Raw genomic sequence first — 23577 nt, 5'->3', positions numbered from 1 at the left:
CAGACATGAGATGAAAAAGTGCAAATACCGACATTATATCCATTACCTTTCTAAAGTTTGGGGTCACCCAGACATTGGTGTCTTTTTCATGAAAAGTTTTTTTATGAATCAAATGACCTGCAAAATAAAAAAAAGTATAGTCGAGACATCAAAATTAAAAATAATGTTTTTTATTTGGAAAAATAATAATTTTATCCTTCAAGCTAAGAATGAGATTTTCCAAGTGAGCGGTAGTGTGTGAATATATATTTTAGAACAACTAAAAGTATGTACTTTTAGCAGAGGAACCTCGCCCACTGAACCCATCAATGCACTATGTGTGGAAAAATCTTACTTTTCTGTAGCAGTTTTTAATCTACACACTAAAAATAAATGCAACATTAAAATAAGGAATTCCAAACTATTCAAGTTCAGCAAATCAACTTTTTTATAATTAGCTTATCAATAGGTAAATAATGACTAACCTTGCTTTGAAGAAAATTAAGCAGTACGTATTTCGACATTAGCTGTAACCATAACCTGAGTTTGGTAGAATCAATGGGAAAACTGGGTGTGTATTTATTTTTATTTTTTTGTTATTATCACACTATACTGTCAAGGAGTGTAGTTGCCCCTCAGGTATATATTTCTTCTTTCATTGGCTTTACTCTGCCATCGCAAAGGCCCACGACCCACTGAAAACAGAGCTCCGACCAAAAAGACAGTCGTAACCCACCATCTGAAAAACCCTGGTACAGTGAACCCATTGAAAAGCTAACCAGTATTTTCAATATGATCAGATAAATAAAGCAATATTTTCTTTAGGTTCCATCATTATTCTTTAATTTACCACAGGGACAAAAAAAGAAATTTCCTTGATATAGACTGTTATACCTCATTATAAGGCGGTTCCCGTTTAAGGTCTCATTGCTTCGGGGATTTTTATCATGAATAGTGTTCTGCAATCTGATTGGCTTAACAGTCCTGAAGTGCAGGGTTCCTGCGGATCATTGAAAAGTCTTAAAAGGCAGTGAATTTGTTTTTCTAAAAAGAAAGCCTTGATTGGCATTGAAAAGTTTTAAGTCTAATTTCCTATAGTGTGGGCTTTTTGTCAACTTAATAATAATAATAATAATAATACTTGGCCTTGAATTAAATTTTAAATGGTATGAACAAGTCTTGTGGCCCACAAGCCTTGACTTTCACATATCTGATCTAGATTGTCAGAATGTATCCTTAATGAGCTGTTTCAAAAGTGCGGCACAGGAGCCATACATGGCCCACCAAGTAAAGTGTTTAAACTCTTCTGTCATTTGCAATACACCCCCCCCCCCCTTTTTTTTTCTTTTTTTTTAATTAACTGTAGTAACCCAATGTTTCTTCAGTAAAATAAATAAATTAAAAATGTATACGAGCTTAAAATTGCAATAACGATGAGAAATAGAATATCCTATACTAAGGAACCAATAAATAATCACATGCCATCAATGTGTAATTAATTGTCTATAAATCTAATTAACTCTTTTTTTTTTTTATTTCAATCCGTCGATTTTAAAACAACTTTTGACAAAATGACATTGTAGAAAACTTTGAAAAATGTTTTACTTATGCCAAGTCAGAAAGTAGAAAGATATGTTATTTTTTTATTCAAATCAATAGGAATATTTTTTCCAAAATACCACTTTTTGACGCTGGAATTTTGAATGAACCCCTCAAAACATTCATCAATTTGTAAATAATTTCCACAATTAATCCCCTTGTGTGTGGCCTGACCAATAGTATTTTAATCCTCATCTTTATTATGCTTATTAATATTGTTTGATTTTACAAATGGTGACCTTTTAAATTATGTTTCAACATCAGCAAAAATACATATATTTCTACTTGACACAAAAGTAATCAGTCTTTATTATTACACACAATTAAAATAAAAGATTGAGTACATTAAGTTAAATGAATATTGAATTTTAAGTATTTTAAATAATTAATTTATCTACACGAATAATAGATTTGTGCAGCATGGCGGCGCAGTGGTTAGCGCTTGTGCGGCACAGTTCAAGTCATGGGAACCTGTCGTGGGTTCAAATCCAGCTCCAGACTTCCTGTGCGGAGTTTGTATGTTCTCCCCGTGCTTGTGTGGGTTTCCTCCGGGCACTCCGGTTTCCTCCCACGTTCCAAAAACATGCATTTCAGGTGAATTGGCCGGTCCAAATTGTCCCTAGGTTTGAATGAGCGAATGAGTTGTCTGTCCCTGTGTGCCCTGCGATTGGCTGGCAACCAGTTCAGGGTGTCCCCTGCCCACTGCCCGGAGATGGCTGGGATGGGCTCCAGCCCCCCCGCGACCCTAATGAGGATAAGCGGTACGGCTAATGAGATGAGATGAGATAATAGATTTGTTACTTAATTATTGTCTTAGTTATTACGTATGAATGCTAAACCTATGGAAATAACACTAGCCTCTTTGTAAATAAATGAAGAAGAGTTGACATACACTAAAGATGTTGTCTCTGATATCATGACTTATCATTTCTTTTATAATGATTTTACTGGTGTTACAGCTCTGTGCCTGTGATATTCGGATCAAAAACCTAAACAACCTAAAAAAATATCTGGCCACAAGTTTATTCAACGTTTGGATGAGCAAAACTGTAATTACCATGGCGTACCCACCCTAACTCATATATTGTCCTGAGCCAATTTTTGTTCGCGTGTGATAATCTCCTTCCTCTGAGTTTTTAATCTCTTTTTTTTTAATAGCGCAGTGGGCCGGATTAAACATGCTCCCTGGCCTTATATGGCCCGTGAGCTTTGGTTTGCCCACCCCTTTGTCTGATCAGTTTGTTTAAAAAAAAGCTCTTTTGTCTTATATTTATTTCAGGGATGTGATTTTTCCGCTAATTCGCGGAATTCCGCTTTCGCTCCAAAAATAAAATTTTAAAATTTCCGATTCTTTTAAATGGTAAAAAAAACGATTTCGTCTCGACAGCGTTCCATTTTAGTGTTTCCGTAACTGAAATGAAACGTACTTGCGATTGGTTGAAGTCTCCGTGTTGACCAATAAACGCGCTCCTTATAAAGGCGTAGGAGTATGCCATTGTTCATTTCTCACACGTTTTTGTCGAGTGTTTAAAGAAAGATGTCCGAGATCGAACGCAAAGATGCTCCGCGAGTTAAAGAAATTGCTAAGATCGTAAAAAAACAAGTTTCGATCGGACTGGTTAGAGAAGGAATTATCTACAAATGTTGGTGACCCCGACGTGATCCAATGTAGCGAGCAGAGACGGGAGTCGTAAGCGGAGTGTCAAACAAAGGTGCCAACGAAAGCTGCTTTAATGACATTTAAACTGGCGATAACAAAACAAACACGAGAGTGGCTAGAACCGGCCGAATTAAGAGTCCCCCTAGGAACTCGCTAACTAAACAATGGTTCCGTGGGTGAATTATGTACAACCCACTACAGTACTTTCATTTATAGATAACATCTTCTTCTATAACAAAGACATTTATGGTATGTTCTAATATGAGTTACTTTTCATTTGGTCATGATACAATTATTTGTTCATGAAATTTGAACTCTTCAACATGATTTATGTGTTAACTTAGTAATCACATGAGTTAGATATGATGATATTCTCAGTGATAGTTTTTAATAGCAAAGGCAGTCCAATGTTTTTTAATGTGACTGATTTTGAGTTGACTTAAACTGTAATTTTATATGGGATAGTTCAAAATACATTGAAAATGTATGCTGTTGTTTTGTCTATTTCTTTGTCATCTGAGTGCATTGAAAGTACTTAAAAACACGGAAAACCCATGTGCTCCGGGGGGCTTCGCCCCACTTCTCCCCCCACCAGGGCACTGCCCTGGACCTAGCTGGGTGCCCGCGGCCCCCAGACCCCCGCCTAATTTTCAGATAATTTCACTTTGGTCAAATCACATCCCTGTTATTTGGGTGGTTCAAATAATTTCCGAAGGAAGTTTTGTTAGAGTTCGTTCGTTTTAGTTCCAGGTGGTTTTCCTTTGTGTGCTGCAAATGAATAAATGGAGAAACATTTGTCCCCCTTTGCAGAGCATAAAAGCACGTGGAGGATGGAATTACTGTAGTGTAAAGTCTAATATATATATATATATATATATATATATATATTATAATATTTTTATATATATATATATATATATATATATATATATACATATATACATATATACATACATACAGTGGAACCTCGGTTCTCGACCATAATCCGTTCCATTTCTTTGTACGAAAACCGATTTGTACAATCACCGAAGTCGTTTTATCCCATTAAAAGTAATGTAAAATTGTTTTAATCTGTGAAATGAATTAATTATATATGTATTCTATTACTCTATTATACAAGCCTCTATTTTTTTTTTACTACAGTAAACCATCAACTAACTTTGAACTTTTTATATTAAGCAACTAAAGTCATGCAACAAAGAATCCCTGAAAAACAGAAAAACCTGAAGTTACAATAAAATGAAAATGGAAAAAAAATATTCTGCACTGCTATAAAAATATTAAATAAAAAAACTCTTGTTTAAAATTAAACTACAGTGGAACCTCGGTTCTCGACCATAATCCGTTCCATTTCTTTGTACGAAAACTGATTTGTACAATCACTGAAGTCGTTTTTTTCCCATTAAAAGTAATGTAAAATTCTTTTAATCCGTTCCAACCCCCTAAATGTTTACCACGAAAGTAAACATGAAGCTAACCCAGGCTAATCGTACGTTCGCGTTAGCGTAATCTTCGGTACGAAAGATTACGCTAACATGAACGTGTAAAAATAAAAAAATCAGATCGTTTACACGTCATTTAGCACCCGGGTCTCCACAACAAGTGGTGAGCGGTTAAAGGATAAAGAAAAGAATTATGAGTAGGATTTCTTACCTTGGCGGTTGTCTGCAGAAGCCATGCTGTATTCCTGAAAGAAGGGAAACTCACACACCTTCTTCATATTTTGCTATTATTTCTTTCTTAAATGCAACAGTTGTACGCACTACTCCTCTTTTTTCACCTGTAGCAACTTTGCTGCTTGCAATAACCTTTTTCCGAGGCATAATTAGGAGTTAAAACACTTCCTTCACCGCTTTTGAAAAACGAAAGCAGAGAAGGAGTGCGCGTTGCCGTGACAACAGTTCTTCACAATGGTCTTCATGGTCTTCTTCATATGGTCTATTTTCACAAAAAATGGAGGGGAGCTGGCAACTTTAAACTCTTGATTTTGTTTCCCTCACGTGCAGCCTTGTGTGTGCTGTCATGCTTCAGTGCAGCATTCACGTGAATGTAGAAAGCTAGTGCAGCTGTGAAAACAAAAACAAGTAGTAATCGTAAAGTAAATGACTTTAATAGTTATGACGAACATGTATTTAAATTCCTCACCTCCTTGTGATGAACCACTATGCATTTATCTCTCCCAGCCAAGCCAGCAACACTATTGTAAATGTCAAATCACTTACTATTGACAATATTATGTTTCAATATTAGACAATCCACTGCTTTGTGTCACTCGTTTGCAGTTTTATTACTTCGGGTCTATTCATACAAAGTGAGCGTGACAATAAGTAATGTTGAAATCAAAGTTCACAGTAACATCGCTACATCGAGTTGCATAAAATTCCACAGTCTCAGTATCATGTTCTGTTATATTCTCGTCGATACAGCCTTGGTAAACAAAGTTGGTCACACATTTTTACTTCAAAAAGTGTCATGTGTACAATAAAAAAGATGATACAGAGACTGTCAGGCACAAAAAAAAGTTGAAGCCAAGAAAGCAGGCGGTTAATGAGTAATTATTTGAATATTAAATGCAGACCATTTACATTTAATGTCAAACATTTGAGATTCTGGGCCTGCAATGTAAACTGATCTGTTCATAAAAATTCCAATTTAAAAGACAAGTTTTTACTTTAAACGCATTATCAAAGTATCGTTACCATTGATGAAATATTCATGTTGGTAGAATGTATTCCTGTACAATTTTCCATATTTGCTATGAAAGAAAAAAAATGAAAATGAAATACCCAAAAATAAAATTAACTTAAGTTCATTAAGTTCAGAATGATCCTTCAGACGTTTTTTTTACTTCTAAGCTTTGTTTGACTTTGGGAGTGTTTGTGTGCGTGTGTGTGAATAGCTGATCATTATTTTTGTTTTAGATAAATAACCTTTTATAATTGTTTTAATGGTATTCCAGTTTGGCTACCTGTTCCCTGTCATTCCTTTTAAACGATACTTTTTATACCAGAATTTTGTTTTTTGGGCCTGTGACATTTTCTGACTCCTCACTCACTCTTCTTCCCTGACCCCTCCAGCCAAATAGACTCCCACCCCCCACACAAAACCTCGTTTCCTGATGTATTTTTCTGTTTGTACCCTTCTTTATTCTCTCATAACATCAAAAACACAAATACTGCGTAACTTCCTCCTTTCTGCACACTCAGCACAAACTTTACACCCTAATTTGGCCGTCTATTTCACATTAGTATTAGGTACAGTACAAGCCGACATGTTTGGCACCCAACCTAGAGGCACGTGCTTTGGTAATGGAAGTTATGCAAGCTGTCTCTAATATTCTTGGGTATGACGTAGAATTTGTAGGAGCTTTGCTGTATCGATTATTTGTGCAACAAGAAATAGTATAACATAAAGGCAAAGATCAAATAAAAAAAAGCCAATGCTTAGCTGCTCTCGTTTAGGTCTGCTCCAGCATTATTAAATTTAGTAAGCTGTTAGAGAACACATTTGTGTGTCTTTCTCTCCCTTGCCAAAATGAGAACATCATGTGCCGCAAACAAGGTCAAAATAATGAAATATCCCCGAAGGGTTAACTTTCCTCCTCTGATAAACCAGACAACTCCTGTAATTGAAACCCTACATAACAGCATCTTCTCTTTTTTTTACCTGCTTCAATGTGTTTCATATATTTATCAATTAAAGTGGTATTAATGAATGGAAATTGGCTCAATTATTCTATATGTATTTACCGTAATTTCTGGACAATGAGGTGCACCTGAATATAGGGGCTATATAAAATAAAAAACACTGTTATGGCTAGCAAAAAAAGGCAGAAAATAATGGAAATTTGTTTTATAGAACATAAACTATCGTTACGGATCTTGTTTCACCATTAAAATAGATGGATTCATAAATGGTCACGTATACGTTTATTCAACTTTTAATATTGGTCACCTGCAAAGGAGATTGTGTAGGATGCCAGTTAGTTATATTGACTATTATTTCTCACTCTTGTTTTAACTATTACAAACTGTTTACACCATTGCCACTATCGCCCAGTGATGTTGCTGTTCTTTGATTTTGGCACACTTTGGGGCGGATTTGATTTTCTAACCTTGTAGATTTAATGAAAAGAAAAGCCTCAACAGGGCTTTTCAAACAGCTTTGGAGTTTGACATTGTGACGTTTTTTTGTACAGTCAAATCCTGTTCTCCTTGCAAGTTCAAAATCCATTGTTGTCTTAGCTCTGTATTTTGAGATTTTTCAAAACTATAAACTTATCATTAGCATTTTATTGTGATTATGCGTTTCAAATTTTAATTATCATATTTTACGGACTATAAAGCAGACGTTCAAGTGTCTGGCATTTTTTTGTTTTTTAGTTGCGCCTTATAGTGCGGAAAATACAGTAGATCTGGTTGTCTATATTTATCATAGGAAGTGAATTCATACAACGTGTCTTCTAATAAACAATCATGTATTTTTGATTTTTAAGTAAGATTTTCTAAGAGGGGGGAGTGTTTCATTGGTATTGTTCTTGTTATTATATATTGGAGGTTAGGATGTTGTTGTGTATAATCTGTGCCGCTGGTGAATCCTTTCCATTTTAGGTCATTTGAGGTAACACTATCACAGTGGAGCAAGATGCGTTTTCATTGCAGTTTGCTTTTCTGCCACACCAACTCTTTCCTCATTGGCAAATAAAAACCATGTGTTAATCTGGTATCTCATATCCCTACCATCCCAAACTCAATTTTAAATCATGCGTTTTAAAGGCTGACCGACTAAATCTCTTACTTCTCCTTGATCGGGGCAAATTCAGAGCCTTTTATCTGCCCGTCCCGGGCAATCTTTTTTTCTACCTACAGTTATTATATCTTTGCTGCGACCTATACTCCAGATCGACATAGTTTGAAAATCCAGTAAATAATTTGTTATGTACTGTATACCTGACAGCACCATGACGACATCATTTTTCAACGCAAGTGCGATCTATTTAATAATTCATAAAGTATTATACTGTTAATCATTTTTAGAATTACATAGACAAAAGTTGAGATCATAAGAGTTCCACTTCAATTTGCCCAGCCCAACTTTTGGAAACAAGATATGATCACATTTGAACACAAACAAAAACCCAAGTTACTGTTAGATTAATACAATAAATCTCACTGCATTTCTTTTATCGCCTCTACGTTTGTTTTTTTTTCGCGAACGTTTTAGAAAAGTCAAAGTAGAAGAAGAAAAATCCAGTTTTACATTCTTTGATACACTGCCAATTAGAATGAGGTTATCATCACCTCTGGATTGTATGCGGAAGAACTACTTAACTTGTAAGTTTGTCAAGGTGGGGTTAGGCAGGCCTCATACATACGCAGAAGAATTATCCTTAACATTAAGTCATTTTCCAACTATGTCTGTAGTGTTTATATAGTATTTCCATAGGAATAATTTTGTAGTATTACTTTAGTATTTTTAGAATATTACAATAGCTGTATTTGGTCGTATTTCTGTTATAAATTTCAGTAGTGGTACTTTTGTATCATGTATTATGGTATTGCTTTTTTGGTTGTATTTCTGTTGAAGTATTTTTGAAATATTGCCATAGTAGTACTGTTTTAGTATTTCAGTAGTATTTCCATAGTAGTTTTTTGTTGTATTTATTTAGTATTTTTGTATTATTACTCTAGTTGTATTTTTGTAGTGTTTCAGTTGTAGTATTTCTGTGGTAGTATTTTTGTATGATAATATTACTGTAGCTGTATTTTTGTAGTGTTTCAGTTGTAGTATATCCAGTCGTATTTTTCTATGATAGTATTACTGTAGTAATAATGTTGTATTATTTCAATAGCATATCATCCCACCCCCTAGAACATAGTTGAGTATCTTTTGTAATGTTGTGTTTTGTCAGCACATTTTATTACGTTGCCGTGTCTGAACTATATTTTCCCTGTGACGTGACCTGGTGCGAACCGGGGTGTCACCACCCCGCCAACTGAGCTTTGAGGGTTACTTGACCTTTGAACTGAGGGGTCAGGTGACTATTGGGGCCATTGAGTGGTGAGCAGACGGTGTAGTAAATGGCATTAAAGGGCTTCGCCTTAAAGGCTGACATGTCTGGACATGCTTCCTGAAAAGACTAGCACGGACAAATTAGGGAGCGATTGTACTTCATAACGGGACAGCTCCTCTGGGATTTGAAAACATTCATAAAATGGAGAATGCACGGCGGTTGTTTCTTGAGACTCCTCGTCTTGACTTAGTGGGTTATGGTTCTCTTTTGTCAAATCTGTGAAGTTGGAAAGGGAGGCACGTGTTGTTTGCACAATATGCTTTAATTGTACAAGAGACCTCATTGACATTGCTTCACATAGCAAATAAAGTAAAGTGTTTTCACTAATTGTAACATCTGTTTTATGGCTGCAACAACAAATCGATAAAAGCGATTATTAAAAGCATTGGCAACCAATTTCACTCATTAAATCAATCCAAATCAGTGCATTGAATTTCATTGTGAAGTTTGTGGTGGTAGTACTGCTTTGGTCCAGCTGAGGCTGACTCAAAATCAATATCATAAAAGTATCTGAAGATTTTTTTAATCCCTTCTTGATCATGTCATGATTAAAGACAAAATTGGCATGTAACAGTCAAACACAAGAAAGTTAACAGTTTTCAATGGAACAGAAAGTGTTGCAGAAATACAGAGAAAAAAACTGAATTAAGTCAAAAGAAAAATAATAATGATGACGTGTTTAATTCAACTCAAGGGGTAGATACTTAAGCATATTATATACATTTTGCACTTAGGGAATTTGTATCGTATTCAAAGATTTTACCCCATAAACTAATTCATTGACAATTTTGAAAAGTTTGTTTACAATTTTGAAGCATACATTTTTTTGGGTGGATAAAAAAAGAATGCCACACATAAAATGAAATTTATTGCTCTTCTTTCGATTTTGTTTTGCATGATAAGTCCACGTGTAATATAACCTTTGGATAAGGTAGTAGGAAAGAGTATCCTACATATTTGCAGGTGTATTGCATACATTTCTATGTATTGTTGTTTATTCTTAAGTCCTTTGACAAACAGTTGGATGTTTTATTGTTTTTTATTTTACAGAATAATATGTTATTCTGTTCACTTTTTTTCTCTGTCCAAAACTACTATATATGAATAATGAGAAGGAAATTTAAATTATTATTTTTTTAAATCCAAATTAGCGAATAATCTAATAAAGAATTGACCATTTTTTATCGATTGTTAAAAATAATCGTTTTTTGTAGTCCTAATCTGATTTCAATTATATACTATACTACTATACTATAATTTTGTAATGAAGGCAAGTCAAACCCCTTACCCTTAGATAGGCACTCAGTTGCAAGGGAATGGAATGCACACCGTTAATATCACCACGTAACTTTTTATCAAGTCAAAAATGTTTGTTGATTTTTATAAATATCATGGGTGAAATAAATGTGTATTTATTTTACACACAGCTGATATCGCTTGTCCCTTGTGAAATTCTGCAGCTTCTTCCTCCCCTCGTTTACCTGACCAAGCAGCCTGGAATGGGTTAAATGTTAAGAGTTTATGCACTGACTCTAATTCTAGCTGTTAGCGTCACGGACTATAGCATTGGGGACCAGCATCACCAACCTGTTCTCGCGGTGGCATATGTGATTAGCATCACCAACTTGGCTGCTAACAATCATGGCCGCATTACTGGTCAGTAGCTTCAAAGGGTATAAATCCATAGAACAGGAGATCCTGGCTGTAGTATTTGTAAAAAACTAGTACATAAAAACACTGCAAATGTTTTTCTATTGGCCTTATTTTTTTAACATCCAAGACAGTGGCGGTCAAACATTTTGTGTGGCAGGACGCATTGGTTTAAAAGATTTTGCATAGGGGCTGGGCCGGGGGGATAAAATTGGCAGATTGATTAATTTATTTTGTATATTTGCCAATACAGTCTTGAATCCAATACCTCAGCAATATCTCATCTCATCAGCTGTACCGCTTATTCTTATTAGGGTCGCGGGGGGGCTGGAGCCCATCCCAACCATCTCCGGGCAGTGGGCAGGGGACACCCTGAACTGGTTGCCAGCCAATCGCAGGGCACACGGGGACAGACAACTCACTCGCTCAGTCACACCTAGGGACAATTTGGACCGGCCAATTCACCTGAAATGCATGTCTTTGGAATATGGGAGGAAACCGGAGTGCCCGGAGGAAACCCACGCAAGCACGGGGAGAACACACAGTATATGAGGAACAAATATATCAAACATGTTGTTTTGGACTGCACTTAAAGAAATCCTCTTATTACTTTAAGAATTTTCATGCTACACTTAAGATTTAAAAAAAAACGCGTGGACGAGCTTGACTTCATTTTTAGCCCTTCCCCCCAGCCCTCATTCTTTTAACCGAATGTGTGAACAGCTCTGCTGATAAAGATAAAAGCTGATAAGTGCAAATAAAACTTAAGGGCTCTTTGAACTCAGTTGAGTATAATTAACACATACTTAATATAAAAAAATATTTAACCCAAATTTAACTTTATTTTTCATTTCATCATTCGAATTGAAAAACTAAAAATGTGACAGGATGGGGTCAGTTAGTTTTAGTTGCATGAAATTTGATAATATTGTGATAAATAAAATTTATAAATGATTTTAAAAAAAAATATGGCAAGCAGAAAAACATTTAGCCAGTCATTCGAATGTTTGCCATAAGCGCTATGAAACATTGTTTTAATGTGGACACATGCAGTAACACTGAAGATGAGTAAGGCACGAAAACAATAACTCATTTTTATTTGTAGTACTTTTTTTAACGTGTGAATGTTAGCATTATATTTTTACCACCTTTGTTTTGCGGGCCAGATTGAAACGCCTGACAGGCTGTAGTTTGCTTCTGATCTAAGAGTAAATTAAGGTTCATTTATGTTCAATGACAATTAGATAAAATTGTTATTTTTACACTTTTGTGTAATCTTCTTAAGTTGACTTAAAAAATGAAGTGGAAAATAGGTATAAAAGTGAGATTTTACTTTGGGGCCCTAGATTGGCCCTATAATATTGCGATGAAGCGTTGACATTTTATTTTATTTACTTATTTTATGTCATGTGCAGCCTGGTCTTGTACATTTATCAGGGTGTGTTGGACAGGAAGATTTTATGGAGCCCAATGAAGGTGTTTCTTTTTATTTTTATGTCCATTGAGACCTCTGCTGGTATCCGCACAACCTCACTCCAAAGACAGAAGCTATTGTTCTCCTGCGTGAGCTGTAGAAATGGCATCTTTCGCCATGTTCACATGTTGCCTGAGGAAGCCATTTAATTTGTAGGGCTAAATACCAGCATTTTTATCCTTTTGCATCACTGAATGGAACATAGACAGCAGATTTTCAGATTACATATGTTATGATATTATTATTATTGATATAATCAATCATTATATAATGTACAGGGTGTTCCAAAAAATGTACAGGTATACAATAAACACTTTGCCATTAGATAGCCATAATTCTTTATTCTATTTCAGATTGTATTTTTGGAGTAATAATTGTGATACTGATTTGTGATTGTTTTTTTTTTTTCTGAATTCATTCCAGAAATGTAAAAATAAATGAAATAAAAGAACAAACACACAGATGCCTCAACACATCTGTGCACTTCAGTTTTATTTTCAAGTTTTTAGAACATTTTTTTTCTGCACAAGCTTAAATCCATTATCTGCCATTTTTGTTAAAATAAAACACGTAAAAAATGTAGGGGGAAAAGTCTATTTGCTACTTAAAGTCACAGTGTGTATACATTTTTTTGGGAACACCCTTGTATTACATTACATTTTATTTAAAAAAAAATCCTAACTTTAATTGAGCAATCCTTATTTGATCCTGACTAATCCTTGATCCCCAGGTGTAAGTTAAACTACACTTTTTTCGGTTTGCATTTAGGAAAATGAATCTTAGCATTCTTAACAATCTTACAAGTTGAACAAGTTAACCACTCTTCTGGGTATAAGCTAAAGAATACAGAATACCTTAATTACAGGTGTAGAATGAAAAGTGTCTTTGTCAAGCATGTGTGCAACTGCATCTGGCATTAGTTTGTTCCGTATTGTCTTATGAAGCGTCATCTGTCCCTACGGGTCGCGCCCAAGATGATAAACAGGGCACTATGAAATATGTATTTGTGCAAGGATAACGTATCAATTCTGGACATTTATTTTGGGCCTTGTAAAAAAAAAATAAGGGTAGCGTTTCCCAGTGGTAAATTGTAATGAAAATATTACCCAACACCTGTATGGGGAGAGACTTGCCTCAAAATCCAATCTATGCGAGATTTACTCAAGGCCTAAAAAACATGTCTAGATAAATCCACACGCAAGGTTTTAAATGACATATGTAAATCACAGATCTATTTGTGGCTCTTAAAAATACACGATTCACACCATTTTTTTTCTTTTTATGGTCCTGTAGAAATTGGAAAATTGGCTTTGAAAGTCCTTAAAAGTGCTTAAATTTAACCATGAACAAAGTGTATGAACTCTGTCTTGTGAAGTGTTAACACTTGACAAATAACAAGCAATGAATTTGGCTTTCAAACTAAGTTGCTTGATTCAATAAAACACCCAAGCCTGTTTGTATTTCAATATTTTTTTGCAAATGTGCTACGTTTGACTCAGCCAATATTCCACACTCAACTGTCTTTGTGAAGTTCTTTGTCTCTGATGCGATTTTGTCCCTGTGCGTTTCAGGCTAGAAGACCCGACGCGTGGTGGCGGACTTCCAGCCCGCAATGACTGTTGAGGCAGTGCCGTAGCAGCACGGAATGGTTTGTGGGATACACTGAGATGCAGGCCATACCGTGCTGCCACAGTGAAGCCCGACCCGCACGTCCCGACGAGATCTCGCCAAGCGTTTCAGCGCCGGTCACTTGACTGTAGCAGCACGTAAATATTGGAGTGGACTCTCTCAGCCGAAGTCTCCAGTATTGACCGTGCTGCTGAAGCAAAGATGACCACTCACTCCTTAACGCATCCACCAGAATAGGCACGACAAGGCATCCTGGATTATAAGGCGCACCCCCAAAAAATCATCTTTTGTCATATATTTTTAATAGCCTACTCTATTTATAATCATCGCGGGTGACAAAGGATACATTCTAAACACAACACCTTTATTCACAATCAATGGGGGAATACGATGTTCATGTTTAGCATGCAATATGTTAACTGGTTTATTTTAACATTTAGTGGGTGCAGTTTTTCCACGCTATATAAACCCAACACTGCCCTCCAGCGCCCAGAGGGAGCATTTGGTTTGTATTTATTTAAAATTCATAACTTTTCATAGAAAGGATTTAGAGCAGGGATGTCACATACTTTAAATCTGGGGCACATGGTAGAAAAATGTTTTAATTTGGGCCGAACTAGTAAATTAATGGCATAAAAGTGCCTGAGCTGCATGAGGTCTTTTCCACGGCTCATGGTTAAATTATGATTCTTGGACCTAAGGCGTTATTTCAAAATGATTATTGAGGATGTTTTTTTTCTGAATATTTTTCCCCTTCACTAAGATTTAATCTCTTGTAGTTTCTATCAACTGTACATTTGTATAAAAAAACAACAACAATTGAATTTATTTCCACCAAAGTTTAGTCAACTCCAGGAAACTCATGGATAGTTACAAAAACAGCATACACGCATGAATTTAAATGATTGATTTAATGAAATGAGAGTATTTTTTTGCTGTTTTGTAATGAAAATGTTGACCTGAATTTGGGAACTTCGCTGTTGAATTTTATATGCATCATAGAAAAGAGCAAAAGCTTCTTTTTTATTTTTTAATATTTTTTTTTTGAATTTTTCAATATTGCCTAAACAGCACTTCCATTACTTTTCTTTACCTAAAATTACACCAGGCTGGGTTTCCTCAATCCTCTGGTTGATTGATGGTAATCAGCAAATACAGTTACAGTCGGTGATTTGTGAGTGGCGGTATCCATAGGCCATATTTAAAACTGCAAGTCATTGTTTAAAGCGATGGAGCTCTCTTGTGCTTCTCTCACTATCTTTTCGTGGGCCACTTAAAATGATGCAGCGGCCAATTTGGCCCGCGGGCCATGAGTTAGACACATGTGATCTAGTGCTTACTTGCTTTTTTGACATCTTCAGAAATTGATACAGAGCAGATTAAAAAATCCATTGGTGCCATTTTATATGTCATCTGTACTTCTGGTGATCTAGTAGTTTAAGTGTCGAATCCCATTGCATAAAATATTCCGGGATTTCGATCAGCAATGTATTAATGCGGCAATGCAGTATTTAACGGGTATTGGATTATATGGTGTACTTTCAGATTTCTGACCAATTTGGGGTTTTTAAGTGTGCCTTATAGTCTGGAAATTATTGTTGGGCATGTTGTGAAACAATGTTAAATAAACAGGCTGGATCTAAGGATTTGTGTCTCGTCTTTGGTGCCCTGGTACTAGTTCAAACCGATGAAAACGAGACATCGCTGTCCCATGTGAAGAATTTAACCTTCTTGCTAACCAAAAAATACTGTCTTACGCAGGGTGGATTTAGAGAACGCATCATGAGAGTCCATCATTTTTGACACGGCAAACTTATGCCCTCATTTTTAGGACAAGCTTTAAAATAATTCCCTTAGACTGGGGGTCGAGAACCTTCTTGACGATGAGCCATAAAAGCAAAATATTGATATTTTTTTCCGTGAGATCCACAACATATTTTAAGACAAAATTTAACAAAGCCAACAAACCGGATTTACAGGCAAAAGCTCATTTTTCAGTGCTTTTTTATTTCGCTGTGACATCTGATGAATTGATAAAATCCATGAAATAATAATGCAAGAGCCTGTGTCCAAAATCAACAAATATCCCAATTAAACTGTGTCTCCGTCCTACAGTTACTTAAGTAGTTGAGGTTCATTTTTGTTAAAAAAGGAGGTGCAAGCAGAGGTATCTCGTAAGAAGGATAAAATACTGCAAACAAGGACACAGAAGTATTTACCTTACCTACGGGGACATCGGCACAGTTCTAACCTGGGAAAATAAGATATTCGTCTTCAATTCTGTTTTACCTATGTGAATCTTCGCACAGGATTTTTCAGATTTTTCCACTAAACCTCTATAGCTAGGGTAGGGAATTTTGACCTAAAGGGCCATTGTGGCAAAATACTTTCTTTTTTTTTTCTTTTTCTAAGAGAGAGCCATAACATATTTTAACATGAAATTCAGCTAAACCACCAAACCTGCCTCAAGACAAAAGCTAATTTCTCCGCGCATTTTATTTCACTGACTTTAGATGATATCTAACCATCCATTATCTGCACCGCTTATCCTCAGTAGGGTCGGGTTGGTGCTGGAGCCCATCCCAGCTATCTGTGGGCAGGAGGCACCCTGAACTAGTTGGGCACACAGACAGATAACTCCCTCGCCCATTCACACCTAGGAACAATTTGGACCAGCCAATTAACCTCGCATGCATGTTTTTGGAATGTGGGAAGAAACCCACGCAAGCACAGAGAGAACAGGCAAACTCCACACAGGAAGGTTCAATCTCATGACCTCAGAACTGTGCCGCACACTCGCTAACGACTGCTCCACCATGCTGCCCGCAATAAAATGTATAAATAATAATGCCAGAGCGTGAGCCTCATATCAACAAATATACTACTTTAAACTTGTCTCCCTCCCAGTTACTAAAGATCATTGAGGCTTACTTTGACCTTCATTTTATCGGGGTAGATAGTAATTTCAAAACAAGGTGTAAGCAGAGTCCTTTTGTAAAAATGTCACCCAAAATGAAATGCAAACGGAAAAATGTATGGATGTATTTCTCTTCAGCATAGTGAGCACATGTGAGAGAGAGGGAAGCGTGCTGTGTGTCCATAGCTTTGCCCACCACTATCCCTCGCCCAAACATTGTTCTGTGTGCTTATCCATCAATTTTTGGGTAAATACAGTTTGATCTGTGGGTTTTTATCATAAAGTGTCTCAACAGTGAACATACATTATTTAATGAACTTCCATGTAAAGGATTATTTAGCGAAGTACAGCTAAAATTGGGTCAGTTGGTGTGACTCCTTGACTGTAAAATGCAGTTAGGACAATGCCCCTCATATACTTGACTGAACTACTCCTGCTACTAGTGTTAAGTCAGCTATGTACGCACCAAACGCGATTCAAATCTTATCAGAATTGAAACGCTGCAGAGGAAATTGTCACAAGTAGCATTTTATCTTCAAGCTATATGTACTGATGAATAGAGCCATATCTGGCTCACGAGTCATAGGTTCCTGACCCCTGCCTAATAGGTTTAAGGTCAGGATTTTTGCTTGGCCAATCCAACACCTTTTACACTAAGTTTTAAACCATTCTATAGTAGATAATGCTTTAAGTTTAGGGTTGTGGTCCTGTTGCAGACTCCAACAGATTTTCTGCCAGAATTTCCCTGAATTTGGCTCCATCCATCTTCCCATCAACTCTAACGATCTTCCCAGTCCCATCCGAAGAAAAACAATTCCAAAGTATGATGCTGCCACCACCATGTTTGACAGTGGAGATGGTGTTTTCAGGGCAAAGTGCAGTACGCCAAATGTAACACTTTGCATTCATCCCAAAAAAGTCACATTTTGGTCTTGTCTGACTAGAGCTCCTTGTTCCATATCTTATTTGTGTCTTACGTGTGCCTTCTTGCAAACACCAAACTGGCATTTTAATGGTATTCTTTCAGAAAGGGCTTTCTTCTGGCCACTCTTCAATAAAAGACAGATTTATGATATTATTGGGAGGTGTTGCAAAATCTTCTTGTATTCATTCATTTTTCTACAACTGTATCCCAGACCTGTGTGGTGTTTTCTTTGGTCTTCATAATGTTGTATGCGCTCCAGTGTCTGTTTTCACAGACATCTGCGCCCATCACAGAGATGGTGCATTGGAATGGAGACTCAATGCACAATTTTTGTCATTGTTAGTCATTTAGGTCTTCATTAAATAATTCAGTAGTTGTCAGGCAACCTTTGGAGTCAGTTGGCTGAGCTAAGAGAACAGGGGGGGGCACAATATTTTTGCAACACCTAATTTTCAGCTTTTTCATTGTGAAAACAATATAAATTGTTAATTGTTGTGCCATGTGGTTGATTCTTAAATCTTTTCAGTTTTTAAGCTATAAATTGGAAGCCTGAAGTGTGGCAAAATGACACAATGGGGGTCATTACTATCGCTAGGAACCGTATACTCATGAAAAGAGCCACACCTGGCTCTCGAGCCATTTATTCACAACCCTAGCCTTAGAATAAAGTGCCCACCTTCAGAATCTCACAGTATAATAAATTAATGACCCCATTATGGTAAAAGACACGTACAAAGTGAAAGTGTAACAAGCGCCAAGTGCTTTTACGGACGGGACTGTCAGACACAAATTGTGCATATTGTGTTAATACAGTGGTGTCAAACATTGGGCCTGTGGGGTGGATCAGGCTCCTCAAGGGATTGAATTTAGCCTGCGAGACAAAGTTGAGAGAAGTCCAAGAGAAAAATTAACTGCGGTTTTAAATATGTCCACTGGGTGTCGCCAAAGCCAGGCATCACTTGCAAAGCAACCGGAGCTGCATTTCTTTCTCACTCTTTTTCTCTCTTTCATTTTTGTTGTCACGCTCTCTTTTTTCTGTCTCATGTTTTTTTACTCTATCTTTCTTTCATACTCTCACTTTTTCTCTCTTCCCCTATCACTCTTTTTCACTCTCTCTCTCTCTTTCACTCTCTCCCTCTCTTTCTCACTCTTTCTGTTTCTCTTCTCCCTCTTTTTCCCTTTCCTTTTTTCTTTTATTTGTTTTTTCTTTACTTATATCTTGTTATTTTCTCTCTTTCTTTTTACTCTGTTTTTTTCTCTCTTTTTCTATCCCTTTATTTTTTGTTTCTCTCTTTTCCTTATACCTCTTTCTCTCTCTCTCTCTCTGTCTCTCTCTGCCCCCTGCTCTCTCTTTCTCCCTATCCATCTTTCTCTCTCTTTCTCTATTTTTCTTTCTCCCTATCCCTCACTCTCTCTCTCTCTCTTCCCTCTCGCTCTCTCCTTTTCAATTTCTTTATCTTTGTTTTTGTCACTCTTTCTCTGTTACTCTTTTCACTCTGTTTCTCTGTTTCTGTCTCTTGCTCTCTCTCTCTCTCTCTGCCCCCCCTGTCTCCCACTCTATCTTTCTCTCTTTCTCCCTATCCCTCTTTCTCCCCATCCCCCTTTCTCTCTTTTTTATTCCTATCCCTCTTTCTCTCTCTCTTTTTCACTATCTTTCTTTCTCCCTATCACTTTCTTTCTCCCTATACCTCTCTCTCTATCTCTCTCTCTTCCCTGTTGCTCTCTCCTTTTCAATTTTTCTCTCTTTGTTCTTGTCTGTCACTCTTTCTCTCCCTCTCTCTCTCTCTCTCTGTTACTCTCCCCCCCCCCCCTCTCTCTCTCTCTCTCTCTCTCTCCAATCTACTTGTCCACCCCGCGTGAGTATTTTCTATCATGTGGCCCCCGTGCTAAAATTAGTTTGACACCCTTGCGTTAATATTTTCTATTGTATGATATTTAGCTAAATGCAGTAACTTAAAGAACACTGTTTTATAACATTAGACTCTGATTATTTAAAAAAAATAATGAAATTGTATTTTATCCCATACATTTTGTCATAGAAACCCTCTGAAGGGGTGTATTTCATGTTCGTGTCATCGGTTTTTGGGATTTTTCCATTGACGAGTGCAGTGATCACCTCGCGTCGTAATATTTCTCCTCTACAAGGTACAAACGCTTTAATCTACCAGAAAATCACAAGTCAGTGTTTATTTTCATTTGTTTTATTCGTTTATTATTGTTTTTATAACTTTTTATCATTATACAGATTTTTCTAGCCGTGCCGAAGCAAAAGACGAAGGGTTCCTTAGGCCTTGCATTTCGGCCTTCATTTTTGGCCTTTAAAAGTAAAATGGCCAAAATGTTTGCTAAAAGCGAAAATGTTCACCCCTATTCTCAAAATTCGCTTTAAAAGCTTATTTCATTCACACCCCCCCCCCCCCCCCCCCCCGTAGTATTGTAATTTTGGAGGGGTTATGTTAATATAACAATTTTACGTATTTTTACGGCAGGGAATCAAGCCATGCGTTTATTTATGTAAAAATGACATTTTACCGATATTAGTGAAACAAAAAAAGGATTCATTGTTGTTCGAAAATTAAATATTCAGGCACAAAGTTGAGTACTTATTTGAAATAAAACGTATTTTCTCAAGGGCTCCGCCTCGGTATTTAACAGTTACCGGTTCAACCACCCAAAAAAACGAAACTTTTACGGAAATATCTAAAATGATTGGGCGCTATACTATTGATCTTTTATTTTTTATTTTGAAGCTCTCCTAAATATGAAATATGCATGGAGACCAAGTGTATAAACTGTATATTTCCCTGGCAACCGAATTCTATATTTAAACACCAAAACACGTCCACATAATTACATATATAAATATACACATATAATTCTTTTTTTCAATAGTTTCATTTAAAACAACGGAGGCCAAGAGATAACCAACTAAGTAATTGTATTATTTTTTAATAATTTGGGATATTTCTTTTACTTTTGTAGATAAATTAGGAGTGTATGGATTACCCCAACTGCACGTTTGTATTATGTTATGAAACAATTCTCACATTGAGATTACTGTGTAAGGAACGATTGATACTATCCATTTAAATTAAAACAGACACACGTCAATCGTGGGATTGTCTTTTATTTGACAACAATGAGGCAGTAGCAAAAAACAAAATTTCAAATATGTTGTGTATAATAAATATACTCGTTTTCCATCCAGGTTGCAGGATTTAAATGCGTTTCGAAAGAAGAGCGTGAGAAACAGTTTTTGTATATGGACAGTGTGTATTATTTAGCGCCTCCTAAAGGTTGAAAAACAATTATTAAAAATAAACACAGATTTTAATAACGAGCAAAAAATACATAAACTATCATATAAACGTGCAATTAAAAAGAAAAATACGTGTAGATCGATAAATTAGCATTTTTAATACGAGCCTCACCTTGAGGAAGCTGACATCATTGTGCTTCATCTTGCTGCTATGGGTACCCCAAAACTTGCAAATGGTGTAGTTTGGTTACTTTTCGTCTCTGTAGTTTGTATTCTCTCTTGTGGTTTTTAGCGCACGTTTTCATTTGCACTATACTAGGGGTGAATTTGATATCCAAACCATCATGAAAGCCATACCTGGTTGGCGGGCGGAGTTGGGAGTACCGTAAATACTTCTCTCGAGTACTGTAAAACGTTATTTATGAAAAATTGTAACGCCAACATCGTTGCAACATGGTGCGTTACTTCACCATTCATTACTAATTTCAACGCAATCTCATCGCTACCTGTTCCATATTCGCTGAGGATCACACTGCTAATCACGTCGAAGAGGAGTTGGCATTGTTATATGGCCCTACGAAGTACAACTCATTACAGTTAATCTGGCACTGTCTACAGCACAGAGAGCAAAGGATTTCTCCTTACTGATATTCTCCCTACAGTATACACACTCACATCCAAGCCGTATGAACAAAACTAAAATATAATACTTAAATCTGGGGTTCCGCTTTACGAATTTGTTTGTGTGTCACTGGTAGCAAAAAAAAGAAAACGCATGGGGAGGGGCCTGACTTAAAAAGTAGAAAGAAAAAAAAGGAAATTAATGGGCAAACGTGAACAATGATTTTACGGTAAATGTGTTCTGAATTTGATATTTCTATCTGTAAATGCAAAGAAACCTTGCCACTTTGAGCACTGTTTCACTGCTTTGCAGATTTTCATAGTGTATTGTGTTCTGCATTCTGATTGGCTCAACTGAGGAAGATGCTTTCTATCCCCAACAAAAATGGACCTCTCCACCTGCTATACCTGCTCAGGAGCTACATGCAGATCTTTTGCGCTCCTTACTACTTTTTAGGACAGAACCAGAAGGTAAATGCAGTTTTCCATAACGGCCACAACATGGCAGTAAAGTGGATCAGGTCCTTAATTCATATAGTTGTGCAATAAAAACGCAAAATTAAAATTTGACAGCACAGAAGTTATTTGTTAAAAAAGTTTAGAAAGTACAATACTTTTATCCTTTAAACTAATACTTTAGTCTGTGTATTGGGTTTATTCTTGAGTGATAAATAAATGATTAAATAAACGTTTTTACGTATATTGCAGTCCCCCCAATTCTTTCTCTCTTTCTCTCTCAATTTTCTCTTTCTACCTATTCCTTCTCTCTCTTTCCCTCATCGCATTTTTTGCAATACCATACCTGTCAGCCTGTACGTTTTGCCGTACAAAGTATGTTTATTATGCATTTTAGGACATATACGACATATAAGAAAATCTGTACGGAAAAACGCAAATTTGTCAATTATGGGTACCATCCAGAAGACACCGACTATGACGAAACGGTAAATCAATCAAGTCAAACGAGTTCGCCGCGAAAGCCTCTATCTCAGTATCGTTTTTTTCGTTGCAAACGAAGCGAACGGTTTGATGATACTGTGCGCATGCGTCTGCCGCCCGGGGATTTCCCAACATGCATCATTCCGTGGTAGTTGTGTAGTGAAAGGAAGTCGGTCTCTTTTTAGAGAACCGGCTTTTTCGGCTCAACTCATTAAAGAGAGCCGGCTCTCAAACGGCTCACTTGCTTTGAGGCATTATATTACAAATTATTATGTTGTATAAAGAAGTTAAGAAAAAAAGTAAGTATAAAAGGAGAAAACGAAAAAAGACAGGTTTGTGGTTATCCCTTTAATCAGTATATTACCAACAATAATTTAATGCAGAAAATGAATTTATAATTTGAATAAGAAAATTCTACTTAATTATATTTGCATGTATTTTTCCTTCTACAGTGAACGTCCAAGCTACTTCATTTTTGAACTTTTTTTTAATAATAAACCTCATTTATGTCGAGCAACTCGGGATCTCACAACAAAATGTTAATTAAAAATACAGTATATATGATATATGAAACACATGTAATATATAACATGTTAAACTACATAAATAAACACGTTTGAAAAAAAATATGGTGTAAGATTATTTTGTATTTTGTAAGGGAAAATACGACAGTTTGTAAGGGCATGGAGCCGTAGGTTGACAGGTATGCAATGCACTATACCTGGTAATCCGGGGAATTGGATTACGTTTTAAATTAAGTAACTAGTAACGGTAACTGTTTAACGCTGCTGGCGAGCCACACGTTACCGACCCCAGGCCCAATGACTCGCTTCTTGGCGCCATCACAGTCTT

The 23577-nt window shown here is 36.4% G+C and overlaps 1 long non-coding RNA gene across 2 annotated transcripts in view; it reads left to right on the top strand.

The window, feature by feature from the left end:
* LOC148352998 (uncharacterized) overlaps positions 1-15707 on the top strand; it is a 43377-nt gene extending 27670 nt beyond the window's left edge. For both annotated transcript variants that reach the window (XR_015852678.1, XR_015852677.1), the window contains one exon: positions 14007-15707. This is a non-coding gene — a long non-coding RNA (uncharacterized LOC148352998). The remainder of the gene's footprint in view (positions 1-14006) is intronic.
* The last annotated feature ends 7870 nt before the right edge of the window (positions 15708-23577 follow it).

Source organism: Urocampus carinirostris, chromosome 14, assembly GCF_059441175.1.
Source record: "Urocampus carinirostris isolate Australia breed hairy pipefish chromosome 14, RoL_Ucar_1.0, whole genome shotgun sequence".
Classification (NCBI taxonomy): domain Eukaryota; kingdom Metazoa; phylum Chordata; class Actinopteri; order Syngnathiformes; family Syngnathidae; genus Urocampus; species Urocampus carinirostris.
The sequence above is the reverse complement of the archived record's forward strand: the minus strand, read 5'-3'. Positions and strand labels throughout refer to the sequence as shown.